This window comes from Carcharodon carcharias, chromosome 3 (assembly GCF_017639515.1).
Source record: "Carcharodon carcharias isolate sCarCar2 chromosome 3, sCarCar2.pri, whole genome shotgun sequence".
Taxonomy (NCBI): Eukaryota; Metazoa; Chordata; class Chondrichthyes; order Lamniformes; family Lamnidae; genus Carcharodon; species Carcharodon carcharias.
The window spans coordinates 202979601-203000406 of record NC_054469.1 but is presented as its reverse complement, the minus strand read 5'-3'; the positions used below and the strand labels follow the sequence as shown (position 1 = coordinate 203000406).

Below are 20806 nucleotides of genomic sequence, written 5' to 3'. Positions count from 1 at the left end.
GTATATCTTTCCTTAGATAAGGGGACCAAAACTGTTCACAGTATCCTTGGTGTGATCTGACTGGCGCCTTGTATAGTTTTAGCAAGACTTCCCTATTTTTATACTCCATTCCCTTTGAAATAAAGGCCAACATTCCATTAGCCTTCCCTATTACCAGCTGAACTTGTATGTTAGCTTTTTGGGATTCATGCAAGAGGACTCCCAAATCCTTCTGTGCTGCAGTCTTTCTCCATTTAAATAATATTCAACTCCTCTATTCTTCCTCCCAAAGTGCATAACCTCACATTTTCCCACATATTCCATCTGCCAAGTTTTTGCCCACTCTCTTAACCTGTCTATATCTCTCTGTAGACTCTTTCTGTCATCCTCACCACTTGCCTTCCTGCCTATTTTTGTGTCATCTGCAAACTTGTTGATAATACATTCACTTGCCTCATCTAAGTCATTTATATATGTTGTAAATAATTGTGGCCCCAGCATTGGTCCCTGTGGCACTCCACTAGTTACAGGTTGCCATCCTGAAAATGCCTCATTTATCCCAACTCTCTGTCTTCTGTCAGTTAGCCAATCCTCTGTCCATGCTAATATACTACCCCCAACACCATGGGCTCTTATCTTATTAAGCAGCCTTATGTGCGGTACCTTATCGAACATCTTTTGGAAGTACAAATATATTACATCCTCTGGTTCCGCTTTACCTATCCTGCTTGTTACCTTCTCAAAGAATTCCAATAATTTTGTCAGGCGGGATTCACCTTCATGAAGCCATGCTGACTCTGTTTGATTATATTATGCACTTCTAAATGCTCTGCTATTACATCCTTTATAATAGACTGTAACATTTTCCCAATGATGGATGTTAAGCCAACTGGCCTATAGTTACCTTTTTTTTGTCTTCCTTTTTGAATAAGGGCATTGCATTGGCAGTTTTCCAATCTTCTAGGACTTTTCCAGAATCTGAGGATTCTTGAAAGATTACTATCAGTGCATCCGCTATTTGTGCAGCTACTTCCTTTAATATCCTACGATACAACCCATCAGGTTCAGGGGACTTCTCGGCCTTAAGTTTCCCTCGTACTTTTTGCTAGTGATAGTTGTATTTATTTCCTACCCTCCCTTTTGCCCCTTGATTATTTAGTATTTTTGATATGCTATTAGTGTATTCTACTGTGAAGACTGATGCAAAGTATTTATTCAACTCCTCTGCCATTTCCTGGTTCCCCATTATTATTTCCCCAGCCTCATTCTCAAAGCCTATATTCACTTTGGCCCCTCTTTTTTTATATATATTTAAAGAAGCTCTTACTGTCCGTTTTTATGTTACTTGCTAGTTTACCCTCAACGTTTATTTTCTCCCTCTTTATTATTTTTGGTCACCTTTTGTTGGTTTTTAAAACTTTCCCAAACCTCTGGCTTACCGCTTAATCTTTGCCACATTATATGTTTTTTTTTCTTTCAATTTGATATTATCCTTAACTTCCTTGGTGAACCATTGTTGGTTTATCCCCTTCCTAGAATCCTTCTTCCTCAGTGGGATGTATCTTGTGAGTCTTGAATTATTTTCTTAACTTCCACCACTTTTTGTCCCAGCCTTCTTGCGAAATAGGCCAACACTCTATGTGCCTTCTTAGTTTTGTTGTACTTGTCAACTAGCTTTTAGTGATTTCTGTAATTGGATCCCTAAATCCCTCAGCTCATCTGCAGTTCCTAGCTTCACGCCATTTAAAAATGTTCTGATCTATCTTTCTTGGGCTTACAATGGAATGCCTCACATTTTCTGGCAATTTTGTCCACTCACTTAACTGTCAATGTCCCTTGGCAACCTCCTGCTCTCATCTACACTATTTACTGTGTCACCTAACTTAATGTCCTGAACAAACTGAGATTTATAGCCCTCTATTCCTTCATGCAAGTCAATGATAAATATAGTGAAAAGCTGTGGCCGCCACCACTAATCATATCCCTTCAAATTGAGAGCAGACAGACCTCAGTGTAATCTTACCTATAAGACAACATCTGCGACAACACTCCCACAGCACTGTACTGAAGTGTCAACCTCCATTATGTGCTCAAGTCTTTGGAGCTGGATTTGAATCCATAATCTTCTGACCCAGGTGAAAGTTTTGCCATTAGCCAAGGCTAACATCTGCTTTGAGTTACCTTATCGCATACATTTTGATCATTACAAGTTATTGACATGAAGCTGGCACATAAAACAAAACCTGATTTATGGAGAATAATACAGTATGCAAGCAATACCATTACCTGCTATAGAATAAAATGTGGAACACAGATAAACCCTGTGGGGGGAGGGGTAGTTCCACATATTTCTGTGTTTTCATGGAATCTCATACTACTTAGCAACTACTAGCTAATTTGCTGGGAAAAAATAAATTAAAAGGCACATAATGGTCTGGAGTTAATGATGAGCTATGACGTAAGTGCAGATCAGGATATAATGATCACTATTGTAACCAGAATTTCCTCTGCTGCTCATCACATTGCACTTCCTGGTTTCCTACATATCATTTTGCTGAAGAAAGAGACATTTTTTGTCAAAACTTTTTGTCTTGCATTCATCAGAACATTTTGCAAGAATATCAATATAAGGGGAAAACAACTGTATTAGAAGAGAGTGCTGATTGATTGGCAAGTGGGCTCTGATTGGTAGAGACAGTGCCATGGAGAATGCACCAGTTGATGGTGACTGATAGGCAATTGGCAAGCATTTTTTGAAATTTAAACCAGGAAGCTTGAATCTGATTGGTGAAGGTGTTGCCCTAAGGAATGAGCCAGTGAATGCTGTCACTTATTTTGTTTAGCTGAAATCGACGTAATGTGTGTACATGTTCTTTCTGTCTGCAAAGAATAGGGCCCTGTGTATTAATATATGTAGCTTCCAGTACACGCAAATGTGCCACACTGAGCCTGACTGACAATCTTAAATTGGTTGTCAGCGTAATTCTTAGCACAGAGGTTTATTTAGCAAATGTTGTCCAATCGCAGAAGCACATCTAATGTTGGACACTGTGTTTTGAGTGTTGCAAGCACGGGCTGGTTGGGTACAATCTGTACCTTGCCCATTGCAAACAGCAGAAGGGACATGCTGTTTGACATGATCCGTCAGTCTTTGGGACGTACAGCCTACATGTACTGGCACTATGCCATATGTCCAAGTTTGCCAATGGCACAAGATTGATGGAATAGTTAGTGTACATGGGATCATAAAATTACAAAAGGGCATTGATAGATTAAATGAATGGGCAAAACTATGGCACAGATTTCAACACAGGTGAGATGATCCATTTTAGGCCAAGAAAGGATAGATCCAAGTTTTTTTTAAATGGTGAAAAGCTAGGAACAATGGAGGTCCAAAGAAACTTAAGGATCCATGAGCTCGGAATGCTAAAATGTAGTAGACAGTTACAAACAAAATGAAGAATCTAATTAGACTTTACAACTAGAGGGCTATGGCATAGGGGAAAGAAGTTTTTCCAGAGCTATTCAAAGCCTGGTTAAACCACATTGAGTATTGATACAATTCTGGGTACTGTACAAAGGGTATATTGACTTGGAAGGAATGTAACACAGATTCATCAGAATGTTACCAGGACTTCAAGGGTTAGAGGTTGAGAAGAGATTACATAAACTCAGCTTGAATTCCCTGGAAAATAGTAGGTTAAGGGGCGATTGAGGGTTTTAGGATTTTGAAAGAAATTGATAGGGTAAATTGAGAAAAACTTCTTCAACTAGTGGAGTCTAGGATAAGGGAACATAACATTAAAATCAGAGCCCAGCCATTTTGGATGGAAGTTACGAAACAATTATTCTTACAAAGGGTGGTAGAGATGAGTAACTGTCCTTCATAAAGCAGTAGAAAATTAGCAAAGCTGAGATCAATAGATTTTTGTTAGCTTTGTGTATTAAGGGATATGAAACCAAGGTACGCAGATGGAGTTGGGATACAGATCAGCCATGATCTCATCAAATGGTGAAAAAGGCTTGAGGGGCTGAATGGTCTTCTGCTCCTTAATATTCTTTAAATTTGAAGGGTCATGAACTCAGGAAAAAGCAGGCTTGGTGAGCAACTTGGCTGTTTGACACTCTAGATGTTATTATGCCAAAAAGAAAACTTGGTTAAAAGTAGCATACCAAATTTGTCATATTGGATTCATTAATATGCATTCATTGGCATGATACCACTGATGCAGTTGCTCCAAATCACAGATTTCCTTGAATTATTAAAATGACTAAGTTACATCTCCCAGTAACTCCAGGAAAAAAATACTTTCAGCCAATCGGGACAAGATGGTCTTGCATTGAGAAAGGTGGACATTGATTGATCACCATCTTTAAGATGTTGCCAATAAAATTTGCACTTGTCATTTGGAAAATTTTTTTATCAGGATTCCTTAAGCACAACTTTGCCTCCCACTTGTTTGTATTTGTAAAAACGAATTTATACTATATTGTTCAGTGCACTGTAAATGTAGTAATCTCTTTTTTCTCAAATTTTGATGGTATGTCTATCCTGCTTATCACAGTGAGTACTTTCCCCTTGTTCTTTTTTATGATGGAGAGCAACAGAAAGGAAATTAATAGCATGAAGTTGAAATATTTACTCAATAAGGTTTTATTAAAGGACTTTCACTATCTATTATCAATGCTGGAATAGCCTTAACTGCATAATGTTTCCTTGCTCTCCAGCAAGTGAAAGCAAATAAAGTGCCATGAATTACATATTCCATACAACTGTGGGACTACAATCTCAGGCATGAGATTCTTGCCAAATGTAGAAGTTATGGCTGGTCTGTTATTTACTCGATATGCAGTACTCCTGTTACCATTAGATTTTTTCTCCAAATGCAATTCCCCAGACACATGCAAAAAATAATATTAGAACCAAATAGTTATGATGATTCCCACACTGTCTTCAGTAATCTGTGAAATAAAATATTATGGTTTCTGCTTGTGCTAATCGATTTAATACTGTTCCATCTACCGATTTAAGAACTGATAGAATAGCTGACCCATGTTCCTTTTTCAATGTGAATATTAAAAAATTGTAGGGAACACCTGATATCAGCTGCAATCAAGTCAAGCAGATTTATAAATAAAAACAGAATATTAGACACAGTTAAGTCACTCATCACCTGTGGAAAAAACAAACCAGTTCATATTTCAGGTGTAGAACTTTTATCAGAACTAATGGATTTTTAACCATTTGTGTATCTGCAAATTTCAAATGTAAAGTTACAGATCATTTTCACTTAAATTTTGTTTGTTATTGTGGGGTATTGTGAGACCTATCCAGTTTCAATTCAAAAAATGTCTACATTTTATCTTCCATGAATTCAGTTTGTTGTGGACACTGGAACTTTTCCATTGGTAGCCATGGCTGCTGTTTTGTTAATGTTTTTTTTTGTCTTAGCTTTATTTCTATTAGCCTAAGTGAAATTTACACTTTGGTCTGAAAAGTTGTACATTAATGACAAATTTATATTGACTTTGTTAACTAATTTGTTCATTTCTGGGGGGAAAAAGGAAAGAAATTGAAAGCATCTGCCTGGAATTTGAATGTAATTATGTCAAATCTTGTTTAACTAGGAAGTGTTAGTCCAACTTCTTCACATCTCCATTCTTTTTAGTCCTTCATTTGTCACTGTGAAAAACATTAAAAGTGGTACCGTTTTTGATTAATTGCACAGGATATCTTTATTTCCATTGCACAAGCTTGAACATTAAAGAAAAGTATAAATTCAGGCTGGTATCCCATATTCTTCAGTTTTCTATTTGAGGCCTTGATGTTTCTGACAGTTTCCTTTTAAATCATGGACTCATGATCAAATGAATGAGAGATGGTCACACCTACTTGAATTTATATTTTTTGAAATAGATGGTTTAGGTAGGAACTGTATTGTTAACTACCAATTTTATTTTTGCTTCATTATAATTTTACTTACATTAAGTCTGTTTTTAGTTTTTAGCCTGAACTTTATGCTTTGTCAGCATGGTTTTTGCCAACACTTCAGTGCGAATTGGAGGATACAGTGGTAAGCCAAACTATTTTTGCTACATACGCTAACATTGTTAAGATTTATTGTACAAAATGGCATCTAATCTCATATTTGAAGTCATGTTTAGGCCTGTGGGAAGTGAGGTTTTTCCTGTGGAAACTGAGCAAATGTATTTTGAAGTTCAAAAAGTAAAAATTATTATACACAAGTTAGAGCAGCATTCTTTATATTCGCAATGCCTATTGGAAATTTATGTCATTTTTGTTTAAAAAGACGAATTTTAAAAATTATCTTAATTAAAATATTTTCCAACAGGATAATTTGTTACACATTTTGGAGTGGATTTTCAGTCCAGGAACAGGAAATAGAGGTCGGGATGTTTCAGGTGCCGAACCAATCCCTAGGGAGTAAACAGTTACTCATTGGTATTTCCAAGGGGGCGCTCCTCTCATTGGTCTGGAGACAGGTTCCCTGTCCACTTAAGGACAGTGGGAGGGCTCTTGATCCTGCAGAGCCAATCAGAGGCCTTGTAGCTTGAAAGGAACAGGAGGCTGCAGTGGAAGTTAAGTAAAAGAGAAAGTGCTTCAACCCATGCGGCGTTGCTTGCAGGCTCCCAGGGGCTGGGTCCTACTTTCAAAGGCACACAGTGCCTGATTGAGGGACCCAGCATCGGGAAATGGTTGTCGGCTGAGAGCTGACCTTCTGCCCTTCTGTCAATGCAAGTTCTCCTCCCCTGCCATGCCCATCCTACGACCCAGTCATCACTCACCTGTGGCCTGAGATCCAGCAATGCTCAGGTGGGTGTCATATCGGCAGCAGCCACCACCTCCATGTCGGTGCTGCTTCCAATAGAGTTGCCAGTCTCTGATTGGCCGGCAGCTTGGTTGGTGGGACTTCTGTCCCTTGGGTCGTTGATCCTGGAGAAGGCCTGCTGCTGTCCAGTTAAGTGCCTGAATGGTACTTAGTTCAGTAGGCCTTCCCGAAAAGAGGTGACGGTGGGTTCTTGCCAGCTCCTGAGCCCCCTGTCACCTCCATTAAATACTGCCCAAAGAATCTGAAGAAGAAAATAAGTTAACTAAATGGGCAAGAGGTGGCAGATGGGATATAATATGGGGGAATATGAGGCTATTCACTTTGTGGGAAAAATAGAAAAAACATTTTTTAAATTGAGAAACTATTAAAGCTGGTGTTAAGGGATTTGAGTATCCTCATACTCGAAGAAAGGAATTGGACATCAAGTGATATTTGGTCATTATTTCAAGGAAGCTGGAATACAAGAGTGAGGAAGTCTTGCTCCAATTGTGCAGGACTTTGGTGAAACCACAGATGTGGTACAGTGTAGAGTTTTAGTCCCCAACCATGCTTTGGAGGAGGTTTAATTAAGGTTGACTGCATTGGTTCCTGGGATCAAAAGGTTTTCCTGTGAGAAGTGTTTGAGTAGAATAGGCTTATATCTAGAGTTTAGAAGAATAAGAGATGATCTCACTGAAACATCTAAAATTCTTAATTGGCTTGATAGGGTAGCTGCTGGGAGGATGTTTCCGCTCACTTGGGTGTTAATAATTCAGCGTCAGTCTCAGAATAAACATTTAGGACTGAGATGAGAAATTTCTTCACTCACGGGGTTGTGAACCTTTGGAATTCTCTATCCATAGTGGGCTGTGGATACTCAGTCATTAAATATATTCTAGGCTCAGGTTGATAAATTTTTGGGCACTCAAGGAATGAACAGATATGAGGATAGGGCAGGAAAGTGGAGTTAAGATTAAAGATCGACCATGATGTTGAATGGTGGAGCAGGCTCAAGGGGCAGTATGGTCTATGCCTGCCCTTATTTCTTATGTTCTTACATACTTTGGTGATGTAAGCTGTTAGTATCGGAGAAGTAAATGTTACAAGTCGTGGTAGATTGAAAAAAAAATCTTTCTATTTTTAGTTTTTATTTAGTTGGGTTGACAGAGGTCATCTTTAAATGGAAGCTATGATATTGGGTGGATTGTGGATGTATTTCTCTATTTTAAATCTAGTAAGAAATTTCTGACGTACATATAATTCATGATTATAAGATTTACATATTTAACCGATGAGCGCGCTATAGAATCAAAATGGTCCCAGGTTTTCTACAGTGTAAGAGATACAATCGGTACAGTTGTAAGTTTGGTTTCGCCGGTCCAGATGCGGCAGTACAGAGAGGAGGCTCAGACAGACACAGTTCTCTCTTAGTTTCCAGGCACGTCCTTGTCGCTCCTCCCCTGCCATGTGAAAGCACAAACTTCAGACGTAATACCATCATCAGCACGGGGGGCGGGTTAGAAAAATGTCGTCAGATTGCGTCTGAACAATACCAAATTGGCTTCTTGACTTTACATTAAGAGGAGGCAACAAAAAGAAAACTGACAAAAAAGACGGGTTCGCCAACTTTTCGAAGGTGATTACACAGGAGAGAAGGATTCAGAGGTTGGATCTGACTTTAATGTAAGTGAAAGAGGAGAAAAATGGGATCCGCGGTATTAATTTGCAACAAATCATTCTTTCCTTTGTTACATCTATGGGAGACAGAGGGTGGAAGGAAGCTCATTGTCTTCCGAAGGGTGTGTGTTCCATTGCTGAACCTAGAGGCCACTATGACCCTACGGGTAGGTACTACCAGCATCCAGTTTAAGGGGGAATCCATAATTTTGCACAAGTAAAATAATGCTGGTAAACGGTCTTCGCCTTTTTCTCTCCAAAATGAATGGAAATCAGAAATGGAATTTTGAGGAAGGGTAGATGAGCAATTTATCTTTTTTCTTAAAGGTGTGTAAAATAATTACATGTTCTCTGAATTGAAATCGCTAAAAAGGAAATCACAATGGCCCCTTCTAAGTCAAAAGCTTTCTATATATGTATTTAGCGATAGTTGCGGTATTCAAAATTTTTCCGACCTTCTGACATGTATCCATTCCAAAGAAATACTAAGCATTTTTGTGGTTTAATCCGAAGATGACGATAACTATTAGTTTATCACACTACGTTATTTCTGACTTCAAGTTGCCTTTTGAAAAACAAAAGCAGCGTGCTTTTTTTTTCCACATTTAGATTTGAAATAGCATTGTAAAGTAAGGCGTGAGTGTATTTTTATAAAGCATCACAAAGTGGCGAGCCTGTGTTAATTTAAGTAATTGCAACTAAAAGTGCCTGATAGCGTGTGATTTTTTTTCTCTCTTTTTGTAATTTGGCACCTTGCACTCAAAATGGGTTTTCCCAAACTGGGTTTTCCCTCCGGCTGCTACTTCCTGTTTGAAGTGCGTGAAACAGTACTTCGGGTAATTCTGAAAATGAAATGTGTGGGCAGCTTAATAGTTTAGTATGGGAGGTCAAAATTAAACTGAAAAATGTATGTTGGGACTTTTAGAATCATACAGAATAGAAAGAAAGGGTCGTTCGACCGATTGTGCCTGTACCAGCTCCTTAGAAAAGCTATTGTGAGTCCCATATCCCATCTGTTTCCCCATAGCCCTTCATATCTTTGAAAATGAAATATTTAGTATATTTACTTTTAGATTTAGATTCTCTTTCCCTCCTCCACTATATAACTGTAGGTTTTAAAAATTCTTCCATTTGCAATGAAAATTACCAATTTATCGTAGTGATAAAGTAACCTGCTAGATATCTATCTGCAACAAGTACATGATTTCACCTAATCTTCCAGGGCATGAGACCATGTGAAGATTTAGTAATCCTTCCACATCGGAGGATAAATCAATGGGTTGTTCACCCTGAGCTAATCTTAAATTTCATAACATTGGAAGATTAAAATTAGATCTCTTCGAGAGAGGAGTGTGAAAGTCTAAAGAACAAAGCCAACTAATTTATTTTAAAATTCAGGTTATTTCTCTAATAATTGACATCAGCTATGAGATAGGCATGTGTGCATGTGTTTCTACTTGTGTGACTTCATCACCACTCAGTAATGCCCACACACAAGCTTATCACTTCTAAAAGCACGATAAACATTTTGCCATTGTATAATCTTTGCAGCACATCACAATGTTAGTCTTGGGTGGTAGGAGGGAGTAGGTGTGCTTATTTGGGTCAACCTAGACAATAGGAACTTTATTTTAAAAAACCTAAAACATGCTTGATAAGAAATGTAAGCATAAATATAGATATAAAGAGCTTTCTGAGCACTGTAAATGTTTGTTCTTGCTAAATGGTAATGAACTTAATTCTGAGAATGCATTTAAAGGAATATATATCATTTCTGCTCCAGCCTTGCAGTCAGAATCCTGGCCTATCTATGAGCCTCCCATGCAAGATGGCCGTGGTCAGTAGAGCTGAGGATCACATCTGTGCCCATCTAGTTTCCAATTCTGCATTCTGATGCAGCACACTAGGCTACAGTTAAATCATTTTATTTAAAACATGCTATAATTGTATATTTAAATCTCCTCTACCCAACAGTAGCAATATTTTTTAAACCTGTATTTATTACTTCATTGAAACGTAATGCAGATTTTTTTTTTCAAAAAAAAGCTTGTCTCTGCCCTTTCCAATTGTTTCCCCACTTTAAGAGGGTAACTGGATCACCAGTGAAAATGCTGCTCCAAAATCAGCAGGCAGGAGTGGTGCTGGAAGAAGGATCAGGCTTGTGGAATGAAAACAGAAAATACTGGAATCATTCAGCAAGCCAGGCAGCATCTGAGAAAGATAATGTTAACATTTCAGGTGGTTGACCCTTTGGTCGAACCTGTGGCTGGCTTTGCAGTACTATTCTATTTCCTCTGGTGAAAAACCGAGCATCTGCTTGATGCTATGTGCTCTGTCCATCTGTCTTCACCCCACCCCCTTTGATTGAACAGATTGTTAATGGAATCCTTCAAAATGAATCAATATTGTGAATACAGAAGTAAAGGATTGAAATACAATAGAATTTGCAGCTGTGGAAATGCAGTACACTTGTAACTGTGATTGTTAAGATTTCAGTGAAGCATTATGGTTGATCAGTGAACTATTCATGTGGGTGCATTGTAACTTTTTCTTTCTGTTGCATTTTTAGCAAAGCTTGGCAATGAGCACATGAAATCTTTGTACCACATCCATTTCAGCCATGAAAAACATAAGTATAACATGGTTGAATCATATTTTTTCAATTCAAAATGGGATTTTCTGAAGAAAGCATTATAAGTGCTAATTATGTAGGATCTTTCACAACAAAGGATATCTCAAAGTGCATTAAAGCCAAACAATTACTTTTGAAGTAACACACACACACCTTAAACCAGCTTATATTTCAACTCTTTCTTGGACTCGAACTCAAGTTCTGTCGAAGGGTCATGAGGACTCGAAACGTCAACTCTTTTCTTCTCCGCCGATGCTGCCAGACCTGCTGAGTTTTTCCAGGTAATTCTGTTTTTGTTTTTGTAATTAATTTTGAAGTGTAGTCAATGTTGCAATGTAGAAAGCTGTGTGAAAATTGGCTAGATCCTACAAACAGCAATGAGATAATGACAAGGCAATTTTTTGTAATGATATTGGTCAACAGATAAATATTGCCATGGTCACCAAGGGAAAAGTTTCCCTGTTTTTCTTCACATAGTGCCGCAGCTGGGATATTTTGTTTACCTGAAAGGGTCAATGGAGCCTTGATTTCATATCTTATCTGAAAGAAGGCATTTCCAACAAGCAGCACACTCTCTGTACTGAACTGGAATGCCAGCAGAGATGGTGTGCTCTTGACTGTAGATTGGGGCTTGAACCCATAGCCTTCTTCCTTGGCTGGTAGTGTTACTAACTGAGCCAAGGCTATATATTTTTTACTAAGGCAGCCTTCCATCTCGTTTGCACCGTGATTATCAACTCCATGTTAAGCATTGTCTGATGTGGCTCAGTCCCACCCCAACCTGGCAGTCTCTGCTGCATTTGCTGCAGTGTGCTGAGAAGGTGCAGAAGAGCCCTCTTCTTGGCCACCTGAGCATTTTGTTTCTGCTTGCCTCTTTCAAGGCCCTACGAAACAGCCTCCAGAGGTCACAGCCATCAGCAACCATCTCCCAGTTGTCAGTGTCAATGTCTGCCATCTTCATATCTCACTTGCAGGTGTCCTTATAGCGGAGGTATGGACGCCCAGGAGGTCAAGACGCAGTGGCCAGTTCACCATACAGAAGGTCTTTAAGTATACAGCTGTCATCCATCCAATGAACATAGCCGAGCCAGTCCAGACCTTGGCTTAGTAATGATGATGGAATTAGCATCCTCCAAGACTTCTGAATTGGCAACATTGTCCTGCCAAGAGATGCCGAGGATTTGTCTAAGACAGCAGAAGAAACTATTCAACCTTTTCTCCTGCCTAGCACATGTAGTCCAGGTTTTACCACTGTAGATGAGTGCACTGAGAATGCAGGCTTGCCAAGACTGGCATGTATAATATGCCAGACTAAAGTACTGGTGAATACAGGTCTTGTTAGTTGTGGGAGAATTATAAAATAACGAATTAAAAGAATCTCAAGAACTGTAATGCACAACATAATAGTTAATGGTTTACACATCTTGCTATCCAATGCTTCCTTCCTTGTCTTCTGTCTCAAAAGGCCTAATGGTAGTTCTGTAAGTGGAATTTGTCCCTCGTGATCTTGGAAGGCTGTTTTCTCCACTCTGTGCTTGATTTGTGTATCCAAGATGCTAACCATAATATGTATTTAAGATAAGGAATAAAAAGTAATATTTACTGGTATGCCTGCTGTACTTTGGGGAAAGGAGAAGCATACAAGAATATTTAAGCATATAAGCAAATTACTGGCATTTTGGTGGTATTTATTTTCGTTAATAACAGAGAACATTACCAGGATGAGGGAAGGAGCTGCAGGCTGCACCTTGATCTAATAGGAGCAAAGAGATTTTCCAGGAATATTGATGCAGCAATCCAAAATCATTTAATCCAGATAGCTAGGAGTGCAAGGAGATAATTGGATCCCACATGAAATATATCATTAGGAGCTGTGTGAAGTGTTTATGTGTGTGTTCTCCTATGGGATTGCACATCTGTTCCCTTCAGAGGGAACAGGGTTAGAGGATAGGGAATAAATGAACTAGTATAGCAAATGCATTTCGTCCCCATTTTCTAAGCACATTCTGTACACATTACATGTAAAACTTTGGTCCTATATAATAACTTTGGCTGCTGAACTATAAGCTCCCACAGTTTGAGAATTGGAGCTGGAGGATAGAAATGTCTCTATTTTGCAGCCTGATGAGCTGAGAAAAATAAAATGGAACAAAATAAAATGTGCTGGAAACATTCAGCAGATCTGGCAGCATCAGTGGAGAGAGCAAGAGAGTTAATGTTTTGGGCCGGTGACCTTGTCTTTTGTTCTTTCTCGCCCTCTGTCGTTCCCTGTCTTTGTGCTTAAAACCTTTTGCATCTCTCAATTTTTTGAGTTCTAATGAAAGGTCATTGACTTGAAACATTGACTCTGTTTCTCCCTTCTCAGATGCTTTAGACCTTCTGAGTATTTCTGGCGTTTTCTATTTTATTTCAGATTTCCAGCATGCACACAGTGTTGCTTTTGTAAGAATAGTTGCTACTTCCAGTAAATCTCATATAAGAACAGCTGATTCAGATTTTCTGTGTCCTGGGGAGCTGGCCTAACACTCGCTATTGGGACTGCAATGTATGATTGGGCAGTTTCCGAAAACACTGGAAATTTTGATCAGTGATTCTAATGAACACATGCTGCTGTTTATAGCTAAACATTCCCAGTCCATTGTTGCCATTAGCTTCGCTCCTAATTTTTTCCCTTTGATATTTCAAAGGTAATTTTCATTACTTTTCTTTATTATTATGGGAGTGGTAAGATAATATTTCCTGCTAATTCCTTGTTGCCCTTAGAGCACTAAAAGAAAGAACTTGCATTTGTGCAGCATCGTTTATGTCTTCAGGATGTCCTAAAGTGTTTCACAGCTAACAAATTATTTTTGAAGTGCAATTACTGTTGCAGTGTGACATGCAGCAAGCTCCCGCAAACAGCTACAACCAGGAGAGAACACCTCTGCTCTTCTAAGAGAGAGTGCACGTTAGAGAACATACAGGGCCTTGATTTAATGTCTTGTCGCACCTGAAAGACGACATCTTCAGCAGTCTAGCGCTTCCTGAGTAGGGCACTGGAGTGTCAGCCTAGACTTTGTTCACAAACATCTGGAGTGGGACTTGAACCTAGGAATATAGAAACAAGAGTTAGTTCCTTGAGCCCTTCTGACTCTGTTATGGCACAGCGCATGGTGAATACTGAGCTGCTCAAGTCCCAGAGGGAAACTTGAAACAGCTGCCACAACTGTTTGTGCAATTTGTATTTTTATTTCGAGATGCTTGCCTTGAATTCAAAAGTAATAAGTCTACCGAGTCTTAGAGGTATTTTACAAAACTAAATTAAACATCCATTAATAAAAGAAATTATTTTAAGCACAAAGTCTATAAATTACCACTACAATAACACCTAGCTCCCCTTATTAAGCTGACTGTCAGCTACACCTCCGTTAAGGCAAGAGTAAAACAAAATAGATTTCAACAGACCCAGGCAATGGACAGTGATATTCACAGTGAGTTTTCTTGGCTTCAATTCCTGTAGACAGCAACTTGATACATATAGGCTGGAGGCTTTTCACACTTATTAGATCTTAGAATGCCTTCTCCTTGCAAATAACCTCATCTCCTTTATACAGGTTTCTCCCTTTTTAATGTAAATTCCATTGTCTTAATATGTCTTTGCAACTTTACTTTTTCCATAATATAAATCTTCCGTAGTACTCATATTATCAGTAACCTTTGGGAAAAATAAACACAGCCTCTTATGGCTAGGCGTAAGTCCTTACCATCTCTTTGAAATTCACTACTCTGGTTTATCTAAAAATGCAAATGTTCCTCACACCTCAAATTCTAAAATTTCAGCCATGTTTACATATTTAGCATTTCAAACCTAGCTTCTCTTTTGATAACTCAAAAGCTCCAGATTTGCTGCCTGCAATTCAATTAAAACGCCCCACACACAGCCTCATACAGAGAAACTAATCCAAACCCCACCATTAATCTACCTTTACTGTAAATCACAATAATATATTAAAAATTATTATATTTTCATGACGACTCTTTGATACAGTACTCCCTAGCCCGAGATTCCCCAACCTGCAGAAATTTCTCTTTATAATTTAGCCCTTGGTGTCCAGGTAACATTCTGGTAGATCTGTGTTGCACCCCCTCCAAGGCCAGTATATCTTCCTAAGGTGCTCTCAGTGCTCAAGTTGCAGTATAACCAGGACTTCGTATAGCTGAAACATGATTTCTACCCTGAAATATTCTAGTCCCCTAGATATAAAGGCCAGTATTCCATTAGCCTTCTTGATTATTTTCAGTATCTGTTTGTGACATTTTAATGATCTGTGTAACTGGACTCCCAAGTCTCTAGGCCTCCAATGTTTCTAACTTTTCAATAACTACAATTTGTATAGCACCTTTAACATAATAAAACATCCCAAGGCACCTCGTGGGCATTAGATAACAAAATATCACATCAAGCCATGTAAGGAGATACTAAGGCAGGTGACCAAAAGCATGTTCAGAGAGGTAGATTTCAAGAACTGTCTTAAAGAAGGGATAAAAAGTTGAGAGATGAAGAGGTTTCAGGAGAGAATTCCAGACCCTAGCGCCCAAGCAACTGTAAGCATGGCTGCCAATGGTGGCATGATGAAAATCAGGCATGCTTAGAGGCGAAAATTAGAGGAGCACAGGTAACTTGAACAGTTGTGGGGTTAGAACACTAACAAAGATAGGGAGGGGCAAGGCCCTGGAGGGATTTGAAAACAAGAATGGGAATAATGAAAATCAAGGTGTTGCTTAACTGGGAGCCATTGTAGGTCAGCAAGAACAGCAATGATAGGTGAGCAGGACTTTGTGAGAGATAAAACATAGGCTGCTGAGTTCTGGGTGACCACAAATATACAGAAGGTAAAACTGGGAGGCTGGCCAGGAGTGCATTGGAATAATCCAGTCTAGAGGTAATAAAAGCATGAATGAGGGTTTCAATGGCAGGTGAGCATAGTGCTGTTGGGAGGATGTTCCAAAAATTGAAATTGGCAGTCTTAAGGATGGCATGGATATGTAATTGAAAGCTCAACAATCTGTTTCAGCCTCGGCCAGTTGCCAGGGAGACAGTTGGCGCCAATGACTCAGCAGCAGAATTTGGAGGGGATCGAAAGACAATGGCTTCAGTCTTCCCAATATGTAGTTGGAAGAAATTTCTGCTCATCTGGTATTGGACAACAGGCAAGCACTGCGACAAGTCATAGACAGTGGAAGGGCCCAAAGGACTGGTGGTCAGGTAGAGTTGGGTGTTGCCAACGTACATGTGGAAACTGACGTGTTTTCAGATGATGTCGTCGAGACCCAGCATGTAGAGTGAGAAGTGGCAGAGGGGGTTGGTGGTGGCCCAAGGGCAGATCTTTAGTAATGATGTGGGATCAGGAAAGGAAGCCATTGCAGGTGATTCTCTGGCTAGAATTAGATGGGTAAGAATGGAGTCCAGCAAGTGCAGTCCAACCCACTTGGACGATAGTGGAGAGGTCTTGGAGGAGGACGGTTTGATCTCCTCTGTCAGACAGGTCGACAAAGGCAAGGAGGGATATTTTCCCTTTATCACAGTCACGTAGGATGTCAATTGTGACATTGCTAAGAGCTGTTTCGATTTTGTGGCGGGGTGGAGGGATTCAAACATGGAGTTTGATGAAAGTTGGGCACGGATTTAGGAAGTAAGAACATGTCCAGGACCTTTGGAGAGGAAAGGGAGATTGGAGATGGGGTGGTAGTTTGTATGGGTGGAGGGCTCGAGGCTTGGTTTTTAGAAAGTACCCTGTTCTGTTCTTTTGTAGTTTCAATGTGGATGACTTCACATTTGCCTGCATTGAAATCCACTTGCCACAGTTTTGTCCATTCCCTTAAGCTGTCAATATCTCTTTGTATTTTATGCTTTCATCTACACTGCTTACAATGCAGCCTATCTTTGTCATCAGTAGATTTGATTGTGGCTTTCTGTTCCACCTTCTAAATCATTAATAAATGCAGTGAATAATTAAGGTCCCAATACATATCCTTGCGGGGCACCACAAGTCACATCCTGCCAATCTGAGTACCTGCCCAATATGTTTACTCTCTGTCTCCTGCTAGTCAGCCAATGTTCTCATCAGGTCAATAATTTGCTTTCAATTCCATGAGCTTCATCTTCACCTAGTATTCTCTTATGGGGGACTTTATCAAATGCCTTCTGGAAGTCCATATAAGATTCTCCTGTCTACTACTTTAGACATCTGTTCAAAAAAGTTCAATCAGGTTTGTCAAGCTTGACCTCCCCTTTACAAATCCATTCTGGCTGTTTGATCAGCTGAAAATTTTCAAGATGTTCTGTCACCCTATCCTTAATTATAAACTCCAGCAATTTCCTGCCAACAGATATTAGGCTAAATGGTCTAAAATTCTCTGGTTTTCCTTCTATTATCTTTTTTAAAAAGTGGAGTGACATGCAATTTTCTAATCTAAAGGAACATTTCTGGAATCAAGAGAACTTTGGAAGAGAGAGAACGTTCTGATTCAGAGATGTGAGTGCTACCTCTGACCGAGAAATCAACCACTGGGTGTAAGCTGGAGTGGGTAGGGGGTGGCAAGCACCTCCCTAAGGACAGTCAACCAGTTTGACATTTATGACAGCCCAGCATTTGTCACAGAATCTCATAGTGCTGAAGAGGCCCTTCGGCCCATCAAGTCTGCACCGACACGTGAGAAACACCTGACCTACCTACCTAATTCCATTTACCAGCACTTGGCCCATAGCCTTGAATGTTATGATGTGCCAAGTGCTCATCCAGGTACTTTTTAAAGGATGTGAGGCAACCCGCCTCCACCATCCATTCCAAACCGTCACTACCCTCTGCGTAAAAAAGTTTTTCCTCACATCCCCCCTAAACCTCCTGCCCCTCAACTTGAACTTGAATCCCCTCGTGATTGACCCTTCAACTAAGGGGAACAACTGCTCCTTATCCACCCTGTCCATGCCCCTTATAATCTTGTGCACCTTGATCAGGTCGCCCCCTTAGTCTTCTCTGCTCCAAAGAAAACAACCCAAGTTCTTCATAACTTAAATGTTTCACCCCAGGCAACATCCTGGTGAATCTCCTCTGCACCCCCTCCAGTGCAATCGCATCCTTCCTATAATGTGGCAACCAGAACTGCACACAGTACTCCATCTGTGGCCTCACCAAGGTTCTATACAACTCCAACCTGACTTCCCTACTTTTGTAATCTGTGCCTTGATTGATAAAGGCAAGTGTCCCAAATGCCTTTTTCACCACCCTACTAACATGCCTCTCCGCCTTCAGAGAACTAGGGACACACACGCCAAGGTCCCTTTGTTCCTCAGAACTTCCTAGTGTTATGCTGTTCATTGAATACTTTCTTGTCAAATTACTCCTTCCAAAGTGTATCACCTCACCCTTTTCAGGCTTAAATTCCATCTGCCACTTATCTGTCCATTTGACCATCCCGTCTACATCTTCCTGTAGCCCAAGACACTCAACCTCACTATTATCCACCCGGCCATCTGCAAACTTACTTATCCTACCCCCCACATAGTCATCTATGTCATTGCTATTATTTTGTTCTAGCCAACAATAAATAGGATTTATTCAATTAAATTCTAAATTTACTTATCAAATTTCAAAATATCTAGTCTCCACAATATTTTTGGTAATCCCAACTGTTTCTGTTTCTGAATGTCAAATTTATCTTGATTTTGTCTTTTCTTGCTCAATTTCTTTTACTGTTAAAATAGGCCATTTTGCTCAGATCTTTTATATGATTCTTAATTAACCCATGACCACCCAACTTCCCTTCCTGGCCCCCGTGCTAGCTAACATTATAAATGCTTACTTCTCCTCAAGTACTGTCCACCTCATTTTTGAACCCCCAGGCATTTATTTCTGCTTAAAAAGTCCACCTCGATCGCTCTATCTACGACCCCATTTCCAGCTTCCTCACCTCTCCAAGGTCCTTGAACATGTTACCTCTCGGATCCACATCTATTGCCTGCAACTTCCTGTTTGAATCCATTGAACAGGCTTCTGCCCCTCCCATAGCACTGAAATGGCCCTAAGCAAAGTTGCAAATTATATTTCTTTTTCATTGACTCTTCTACATGAGTGATCACACCACCCTACTCTAACACCTCTCCTCCATTGTTCTCATTGGTGAGATAACTATTTCTTGTAGAGGGTCATGAGGACTCAAAGCGTCAACTCTTTTCTTCTCCGCCGATGCTGCCAGATCTGCTGAGTTTTTCCAGGTAATTCTGTTTTTGTTAACTATATTTTGTTTCCACTTTGCTAACTTGATTGAAGCCAGTGCATCTCTTGCAATGGCTTATTTTGTCATCCTAGTGGTGTCACCTGAGGAGACCATAGTGGTCCTGCACCCACCTTTTCAACTGCTACTCCTTAGCATTATCTGCAAACGTGGGGTCAATTTCTACATGTGTGTTAATAACACCCAGTTATACTTTAATGCCACCTCTCTTAATCTTTCAATTGCTTCTTGTATCAGACTGGTTGCCTCACATCCATACTTAAATGAGCTATAATGTACTCCGGCTAAACATTGGAAAGGTCAAAGCCTCAAGCACAAACTTAGCACTCTTGACACTGACAGTCTGTCGCTTCTGGCTACTACCTCAAACTAAACAACCCAGTTGAGAACCTCAACTTACTGTCCAAGGCCAAACTGAGTTTCTGGTCTTATACACACTCAATGACAAAAGAGGACCCATCTCCCTCTGCATAACATTCCCTTATCTCAGCCCATCTGCCAATGAAGCCCTCATTCATATCCCCTCATCTTTTTGTTACTGCAATGCTTTCCTGCTGGCTTCTATGAACTTTCCCAAAGCCCTCTCCTGATTCCAGTCTTTTAGCGCAGCTTCCCCTTCTGTTTACCCCACCTATGCCTAACTCTCTCATTCTGATGTTTGTTCTGTTAGCTAATCTGAGGCGAGACAGCAATTTTTAACAATATTTATTCATATGATAGAAGTGTCGCTGGTAAGGCCAGCATTTATTGCACTTGTTGGTGAGTTGCTGCCTTGAACCATGTAGTATAGGTACTTCAAAGATGCTGTTAGGTAAGAAGCTTCAAGATTTTGACTGAGGCGATGAAGGAATATTTCCCAAGTCAGGATGGTGTGTGACTTGGGGAACTTTCAGATGGTGGTATTTCCATGTGCCTACTGCCTTTGTTTTTCTAGACAACAGAAAAGTCATGGATTTGGAAGCATAATGCCATATGAAATAGGAGCAGGAATGGGCCATATGGCCACTCAAACCTGCTCTGCCATCAGTAAGATCACGGCTGATCTGATTATGGCCTGAACTCGGCTTTCTCACCTGCCGCCCATAACCCTGATTTCCTTGTAGATCAAAAATCTGTCTAACTTAGCCTGGAATATGTTCAATGACGCAGCCTCCACTGCTCTCTGTGGTAGAGAATTCCAAAGATTAATGACCTTCTGAGAGAAGAAATTCCTCTTCATCTCTGTCTTAAAGGACAACCCCTTATTTTGAAACTGCCCCTTAGTTCTAGATTCCCCCAGGAAGGGAAACATACTTTCAGTATCTACCCAGTCAAGAATCTTTTTATGTTTCAATGAGATTACTCTCAAGAAACTTCAATGAGTACAGGCCCAACCTGTTAATCTTTCCTCACAAAACAACTGCTTCATCCCAGG

The 20806-nt window shown here is 39.9% G+C and overlaps 1 protein-coding gene across 7 annotated transcripts in view; it reads left to right on the top strand.

Annotated features, from left to right (window-relative positions):
• The window catches only part of si:dkey-118j18.2, a 71864-nt gene that overhangs the window by 5046 nt on the left and 46012 nt on the right, over positions 1 to 20806 (top strand). For 4 of the 7 annotated variants that reach the window (XM_041185047.1, XM_041185048.1, XM_041185042.1 and 1 more), the window contains exon 2: positions 5981 to 6053. The gene's annotated coding sequence lies outside the window, so the exon portion shown is untranslated. Of the gene's footprint in view, positions 1 to 5980; positions 6054 to 8240; positions 8493 to 20806 lie in introns of all 7 variants that reach the window. The other 3 variants (XM_041185046.1, XM_041185043.1, XM_041185044.1) reach the window with 1 other exon arrangement.